The sequence below is a fragment of the Stegodyphus dumicola genome, chromosome 5 (genome assembly GCF_044657685.1).
Source record: "Stegodyphus dumicola isolate Sdum_Otavi_A_Nest chromosome 5, ASM4465768v1".
Lineage (NCBI taxonomy): Eukaryota > Metazoa > Arthropoda > Arachnida > Araneae > Eresidae > Stegodyphus > Stegodyphus dumicola.
In genome coordinates this window covers 82689275-82697302 of record NC_140772.1, presented here as the reverse complement: position 1 = coordinate 82697302, position 8028 = coordinate 82689275, and the positions used below count along the sequence as shown (strand labels likewise).

Sequence of the window (8028 nt, the reverse complement as noted above, 5' to 3'; positions counted from 1 at the left end):
AAGTTTAAGTTATTCGAATATGGCAAAGAATACCGGCTATGGACCTGAAGAAAGATGCCGTTTTGAACAACTTTCTAAGGGAATCTGGCTTGTATTTGCATTACATATGAGTAAAACTAGAAAAATCAGCCATGCAGCCAGCCCTTTAACCATGATATGAAATCAGATTAAATTACCAGTATTCAATATCAGTTGTAGGAAAAAATCTGAAGAAAATGCTTGCAATATCATGTAATCAGAAATTAACTATGTATTGCATAGCAGGATTACTTTTGCAAGTGTCGAGGTAGAGAATACTACTCTTTTTTTTTTTTTTTTTTTTTTGTTTCTTTTTCTTTATATAGGTATTTGGTCATGGTATTCATTACATATATTCTCTGTCATTCATACAGAATACTAATGTAAAAAGTATCTTTTTCATTAAGTGCTTTGCTTGTCGATATTCTCAAAATTATGTTTAATAATCAGTGCTACTGTACATTTAATAGATTAATGGATTCATTACTAAATAATACATTTAAAACATTCATTTTACACAAGCAATTTTTCAAAGTTGTTTTTTGAATTTACTTGCTGATAGTTTAAAATATTTTATTTTGAAACAACTGTCTTTTTCATAATAAATTTGACAATGCCAAGTATCTTCAATAATATTCAAATCCTTTAAAGTAGCATTGTAAACAAAACTAGAATAAACATTATACATCTTGTTATCTTTCAAGATTCATTCAAACTTTGATTAATTACTCAAAGCAGTGGTTTACTAACTTTGATGACCCTGGGAATACATAAAAGTATTTTGTCATCTCAGAGAACCAATAATAATTTTTTTTTTTCATTCTAATCATCTATTGTATATAAACACCTAGCATCCTCTGAAAAGTAATTTTTAAAATGCATTAAAATATATCAAATTTTTAAGCATGAAAACTGATTTAATTCTTATTATTTTAGGTAAAAATAACAGTAATAAAAATAAAAACTTAATTATTTAAAACGTATATTATTGCGGCCCACGTTAATCATAATATTTTAGGAACCCTATGGTTCTGCGTGTTTAAAGTCTTTTAAAAATTACGTAAGAACACAGTCATACTATTCTAACCAGCCGTGTTATATTCACCCCCCGCCGATTTTCCATGGAGGTAGGATGCGATTTTCACCACCTCAACCGGTAATGATGCACCGCTAGCCAGCAGCAAAACGGAGCCCCGAACAAACCAGAAATATTCTTTGTTTAAAAGCGAACCAGGTTGCTACCCCGGACAAACCAATTCGCCGGGTTACCAGCTTTATCGCCATTTTTGGCAATATTTACATTTAACGGACCCTTTGCGGAAGTAATTAAACAGCGGATTCAAAACGTCTACTGACAAAGTCATGTGATCATCAGCACAAAGATTTATCTGCAAAGTCACGACACCCAACGCAAAGTATCAACCAAGAAAATATCCCTTTCATTTTCCCTATCTTAACATCTGGGAGGTGTTGCCTAAACACTCTTCCAACTGCTTGGCCCCTATCGCCCAAGTCAGCGAACACCGGAACTTCGCCAAATGCCGGTTATCTGAGTGTCCCCTGTAATAGTGTTGCTGTTTAAATAAATATTCTATGCGTATAAATATGAATATTTAAAAATTTTTCGAAATCTATATCCGTTTAGCAGTATCTGAACAGCATTGAAACTGTACCCTTACAACAGAGCAGTCGTGGCCGAGTGGTTAAGGCGATGGACTTGAAATCCATTGGGGTTTCCCCGCGCAGGTTCGAATCCTGCCGGCTGCGGCAATAACTTTAATTTTACTAATTACTTCTGGTTGCGGGTCTCGTATCCAGGTAAAATTGAAGTTATTTACCACTTGAGAGGATAACATTTTGTAAGCTATCTAATGAAATTAATGCACAAATCAAGTCTTTTATTCAGTGCTTAAATATCCTCATGGTATTAATTAATAATGAAATAAATAATATCACAGCAAAATTTTGTCCCCTTTCGTTTGGCTTTGTCAATTTGAGCAATTCATTTTAAATGTAAGTATTATGTTCTACACTTTTTATTTCGGTGACTAGCATTCGGCAACTAGTCCAGTTTAAGTCTTAAGCCCCGTTTCCATTAGTGCGTTGCGAACGCGTAGCGTCTTTGGGAGAAATGCACGGAAACTAGTAGGTTTATTGTAACTGCTTAAAGTAGTTTCAATTCTTAAACTGAAATATACATATCTCAGATCAGATTACACGTTATGATTTTTTATATTTTAACATTTTTTAGCATTTTAAAACTTTTTAAAAATTGAATTTTTTAAAGTTGTAACCATTATGCTGTAATCTAAACTTTTCAGATATGAATGTGGGAAGAATACATTGGTCGTATATTGGTTTGCAGAGGTAATCCTCTAAAATTTTAAAAATAGAGTATAATGGTTTAAATAACATACGTTAACATAAAACTAAATATGTCTTCTTTTGATATGAAATTTGAGATATAAGATATAACTTACCTTAGTATACCTTTTAAATGCCACATGTCTTATATAAAACTGAATATGGTTTTCGAGCGTGCGTTTTAGGAAGACGCAGGTCATCTCGTATTCGGAAAAATGTGTTAATTATCTGACTAATTATTTCACTAAAAGAAATTGCTCATTAAATTTTTATAATAGTTTTTGCATATGACGGCATTATTGTTTTTGGTAAAATGGGTTGTGTACAACATAATTTCAATTATTTAAATAATAAGGGTTTTAGATAGGTTATAAGAGTTATAGAGTTCCTATTAATCAAATTTAATTCCTGAATTAGAAATTAAAATCTTATTTAACGAGTTCTCTTCAGTAACATAATCGGGAAATTTTGTTCAGTAAGACAGAGTTCTTTATTGTAGTACTGAAACATCAAATTGAAATAGAAAATTAGAATTACAATTAATTTTCAAATATTTAACTTTCATCTGAAGGTAAGGTACTCACACTTGTAAGAGTTATTTGTTTGTGTAACTGATAATGGTAAAGAGAGGAATACTTGCTTAAGGGTAGGGATGCCTTTGCGTAAGACTTTCTGAGAAAAACTGGCTCGCATTCGCATTCCGCACAAGGAAGGAGTGAATGTTAATAATAATATGGGAACTGAAATTTTCTTGTCGTTTCTGTTCTTTTCATATCTGCACTCAGTAACGAAAGTTCATTTTGCCCTCTGCGATTACCTGTACAACTTATAAAAAGAAAGAATAAAGTTATTTACCACGAAAATTTTTTAGTTCTTCATTTATAATTGAAAGTTTTGAAAATGAAGTCATATAATCGCACGACACAAAATGTTAATACTAAATGCAAGCTAATGATTGAACATAAGAAATGTTAGTAAGTTATTATTTATTGAAAAACGTACGTCCTCTTTGTAATCATTGCAGTTGAAACTATTTCCTTCGTTTCTGTTTGCGGCTAAACGGTAATGTCGCTGAATAGTAGTAGTTTGACCTGGGCTCGATTCCAGGCGAATGTACCAGCTACATGAATATTTTCGTGTTTTCCCCATGCGTAACGCAGATAAGAGGCAGTTTACCATAAGAAGTCTTCCATGAAAGCATCCTTTCTTTTATGCAAATAGTTCTCGTGTACTTTGTAATAACCAAATAAATAAAAAGACCCTTATATTTACGTAGATTTTTTCCTCCTTGCACTTAAGATATATTTTTTGATTTGAGATTACTATTTATGCATCAAAAACAGTATAAGAAAAGACGGCTAAACTTGCATATAACCCGATTTTTTCGCCAACTCTATTCTTACTCGCCAAGTGGCAGATAATGCGCCAATTATGGTAGCCGCGTCAGAAACGCTACAGTAGGCCGGAAAGGCAGGAGAATCTAGTACTTTATGTAGTTTTTTCTTTACGTAGTGCGTGTCCCAGAGCTTTTCTTGTTTTTTGTTATTATTATTTATTTAACTTTTTTTTATTTAATCTTAAATATCTTAAACATGCATATGTGTGCTTTCTCAAGGATAATATATACTGAAATTTATTCGATGTTCTTCAAAAATAATTTTGCCACATCAGCAATTTGTCATAAAATTAGGGAGTATAAAAATTTAAGTGAATTAAATTGAATGGAAATTTCACTCTCAAGAATGGATATTGCATAAAGTTGTAAGGATTTGAATCAAATAATTTGTTAGTCATTGAATAATTTCTGCCTAACTTTCAGAGCAACAAATTGAAAAAAAAAATAATTCCAAAGATATAAATAAGTTTGGAATTCCATCTTCCTCTTCAAAGAGAGAGGGGGGAAAAATCTGAATTACATTTCATAAAAAAAATTTAGAAGTATCTAAATTTTCAACAAATTTTTTGATTTAACACATAAAAAATTCAAAATACCCATTTTAAACATTGATAAAATGCTACAGTTATCAAATCTTATTGCCTGTTTGCCATTTTAATAACACTGCAAATCTAATAATAATAATAAAATAAAATCCGAGTGTTTAACTATGTGAAAATTCAATTCTGCTGCTTACTTCAGGTTGCCAGACCACAGTGTTACAGATTGGCGAGAGTTTTGGCGATATTTACCGTTGGCGAAAAAATGGGGTTATACGCAAGCTGTTCCGAAAAGCCTATTTACTTGCTTAAAATTGTAATACGTGTAAGCTAAGCGCATCTAATTTTAATATTACCGAAGATTTAACCTTTGTTTATCAATTTCGAATGAAAATAGTACAAGTAATATAATCGGGAATAAATTTCTTTAAGAGGCAAATTTTCCCCTTTTTTTGAAAATTTTTTTATAAATGAAATAAAACTAAAATTCTAAAAATTGAAGTGTGGCGCCATCTGCTGAGCAATACAAAAAAGAAAAGAGTGATAGAGATAAGAGATTTTAAGCAGGTTTTAGACAGATAGCATTGAAATTAAATTAATTGGATATAGGTGAACATTTTTAAGGAACGTGTAAAACAGCAATTATAAAATTAGCGAAAATTCAGTTAGTATGTCATTGGTTTTACACACACACTAAAAAGATAAAAATCTGAAAGATTTCAGATTGAAATTACGTCCAAAGGGACTTTTTTTTAACATTTTGACTGTTACCTTTATTTATTAAATATCACATTCTTTGCATTTAAACCATAAAATTCAATTCAACAGCAATGTCGCAAAATAGTTTTAAATTAAGCATATCTTTAGAATTTCCGATAGGCAGTCTCACGCGCTGGAGATAAAAAAAATTTTTATTTATTTATTTATTTATTTTTTTTTTTATGTACAACGTTGCCATTGCTCGTTTTGAAATCCTTGAGTTTATTAATCAAAAATTTGTTAAAGATTTTTAAAATATGAAATCGATAATAAAACAAATTTCAAATTTGGGCTTCTACATGCCCATATTCGCAGTAGGATTACGTCATACAAAATTCGATGGCTCTATGTACCGTTTTTTTATCACAATGCGAGAAATATGCATACATTTATGCAGATACTTCATTATTTAATTTATTCAAATATAATGCATAACATTTGGCGGCAACAGTTTGAAAAGTGAAACGGACATTTATAGAGAACCAACGCAAAATCGCAAAACGAAAACAGTAATCCTTCAGGGACAAAGCCCTTTGGACTAAATATTGTATATATTTCAGAAGAACGTGGTGTGATCTGTCTTCCTGAAAGGAAGGAAAGTTAAAAGAATGTTTAAAGGCAAGACCGGTGCTAGATATTTTGCCGCTCTGCAGTCTCTGCGGTTCGTAAATTCTGCCGTACAGTATCTCTGTAAATTCTTAAAATTTTGGTGCACCTGAATTCTGCCTCCTGGTACGGCTGTACTGATTGCGCTGGCTGTAAAGCTGGCCTGTTTAAGGAATCTGTGACCCACACTTTCGAAATGCACGAAACGTTTCTTTGAAATTAATATCAATGAGAGATTAATTTAACCTAATTTAAACAGTTAAAAACAGCCTGACATCTCTTTAGAAAAGAATGTATGGTTTTATGTTTTATGAATAACGCAAGAATGCAATGGAAAAGCATGTTTTTTTAAAGGAGGTGGTGGAGGATTTTAGCTACTCTTAAAGTCATTGTGGGCGCTGAATTCAAATATGAAATCGGAAGTTATATATCACATATCTTCTTTTCACAAAACTGATTTTTTTCATCACTTACTATGTATATTATTATTTGCTTTCTGTAACTGCAATGCATAATCTGAATGAATTACAAAATATTTTGATAAGAAAAACTGAATGTTTAAGGAATGGATTAAGAATTCAATGTTTATTTTATTATAAATTTTGAGTTTTCATGTTGTTTTTAATTTTTAATCAGTTGTAAAAGTTTTAAGAAAGCTTCTGTTAATGTTGAACTCTCTTTGCATCTTGAAAGAAAGTGCGATAATCAGTCTTCATATATATAAATATATATGTAAGATATGACAAAATACGATGGCGGCTTTAATAATAATTGGAGATTTTAAAATTAACGATTCTAGATTTTATGCTCTCCCCCTAAATTCATCTGGTCTCCCAAATTCGAGATCTTTCCATGTTACGTAACACTTAATTCAGAGACCTCTTGTCCAATCAAAATAATTGTAAACCAAAACTTTTCTAACTCGAAGTGAAACCTTTTGCTCCCTCCCTTCTTCGTTTGAATTGTGGCGTTCACTTCGCTTAAGCTTTTCTCCTGGCAAGATGCTCTGCTGTTTCGCTTCTCAAATACCTACGTCATTTTTCTTTTAAAAAACCAATGTACTAGAAATTTATCGTATTTAATTATGATTGAATAAGTGTCTGCCAAACTAATTGGATATGTTTAAAAAAAGATTGTTGATTTATTAAAAAAACCAGTTTCGTCATCTTCGTCTATAAGCATTCAGCCTCGTGGCTATAACGGCTGCAAGCGGATTCCTTCTTCTGCATTGTAAAACATTACATTTAAAACGTCGACAGAATGTATACCTGTGTACCCCAATAGATTGCAAGTAATCTAACATCGTTTAAATAATGGATGAAATAAAAAGAATATATTCATCACCTACCGGAATTCCGAATCAGGTCAAGGTCACTAATATGGCGCTCGAAACTTTATTTTTAACAGTGTTAGAGGCAATGTGTTTTTCAACAATTATGAAAGTGATTTAACGGCGTATTCAAAATTGCTCTGAAAGTCATCGAGTATCCCAAACTTAAAAATCTGAAAGAGAAGAAAAAGTGTTTCGAATGAAGGTCATTAAATCAGTGTAGCAGTGAAATATGCTTAATAATTCTTGCTCGTTTCAAATATTCCCAATGTTTATGCATTTTCGATCATCACGTAAAAGTAAATTAAGCATCCAAAGTGCTTTAAAGTTCAACAACCCTTATCAGTGAAATACGAAATAAGTGTTTTATGCTCTTTTGCATGTTCAGTGCTTCATTCGGCAAATTCTTCAGAAATTTCAGTGCTCTTTTCATTCAAAGGATGGAAATATCAAAAGTCATCAGAAGTAATATTGAAGTGGTATTAAGTTCTAAAGCTAACATTTTTAATTAAGTAAATTACGTTTTAGAATAACTTTACTTTATAAGTAACTTTGCATTTATAAGTAATTGTGTTGTTTTATGATTTATTGATTTATGATGATTTATTGATTTATGATGATTTATTTATGATTTATTGATTTCTTAAATCATTTTAAGATGAAAGTTAATAATTTTAAAAAATAAGGTTTATTTAGAATGTAATTTCGTATATTTGAATTAAAAAATATTGAATTTGATAAAAAAATTAGGTAAAGAATTTTGAGGATTTTACTTTATTACTTTATTATTTATTATTACTTTTTATTTTGATAATTTAAGGTTCCTAATACGATTAATATTTTTGTACTATTGTTTAAACGTCTCTGAATTTATATTTTTGCTGTATTTTAAGAACGAAATTATTGTTTGAAAATTTTAAATTGCAGAAATTTCTTTAATGTTTTCAATATAAATTGTGAAGATTCCCACTTTATTTAATTTTTATATAGAATTCTTATTTTTTCATTTAATGGAG

The 8028-nt window shown here is 30.6% G+C and overlaps 1 non-coding gene across 1 annotated transcript; it reads left to right on the top strand.

Moving 5' to 3' along the window:
• Window positions 1–1703: 1703 nt before the first annotated feature.
• TRNAS-UGA (transfer RNA serine (anticodon UGA)) lies at window positions 1704–1785 on the top strand. Its single transcript has one exon. It is a non-coding gene; the product is annotated as a tRNA-Ser (tRNA).
• Window positions 1786–8028: the final 6243 nt, after the last annotated feature.